Consider the following 828-nt stretch of genomic DNA (forward strand, 5'->3'; position numbering starts at 1 on the left):
GCCTGTTCTACTGTGTCCATTTCATGATCAATGTTAAATGAATTGAATGTTGTGTGAAGAAATTCTATAAAGTTACTTGAAATTAATGCAGACTTTTGTTTACCTTTGTAATAATAACACTTTTGTAATTGTTTATAGTGTATTATATATAAATGTATTAAATAGAATCTATTTTTATATTAAACACTGCACTGCAAGCTAAACTTACCTAAAACAAAGCCACTTTAACTTGTGGTAATCTTTTTAAATGGTTATGAAAATTCCTTCAGAGCTCAATAAGATATATTTTAGGATTAGTTTGAAGTAAGTATTTTAATTGACTTTTCCATTTTGAAGGACCTTCTGTTAAGCCTCTGTGTGTTCCCATAATAAAAGCAAAAATACTTGCATTTTTTCTATTAAATTATTATAACAAATCACACTTAAAGTATTCTTCCCTTTGCTACAGCAAAAGCAAGCTCATATGGGGCAGAAGAAAGGTCTAAATTAGAATAACCACATTTTGCAGGTGTTCCTTAAACATTATAGGTTATCAGTGTAAACTGAAGATGTAGTAATGTTCCTCTTGATGCTTAGAAAGCTGCTATTTTAAAGGCCTGCTCACATTTTCAGGAGAATTACAAAATGTATGTTTGTTTTGTCCTAGACTTTTTGTTTTCCTTGATGTTATTTCATTTCTAGCTATCCTGTGAGGAAAAGAGGTAGTTTGCTGCTTGCTTACACAGCGTGTGATTAAATTGTTGCAATTAATGGTATAAGTTATGGGCCAACAATTCATATCAACAGTAATACGGAAGATGTAACCAAAAAGGTTTTGCTTGCTATTCT

The sequence above is a fragment of the Falco naumanni genome, chromosome 7, assembly GCF_017639655.2.
Source record: "Falco naumanni isolate bFalNau1 chromosome 7, bFalNau1.pat, whole genome shotgun sequence".
Taxonomy (NCBI): domain Eukaryota; kingdom Metazoa; phylum Chordata; class Aves; order Falconiformes; family Falconidae; genus Falco; species Falco naumanni.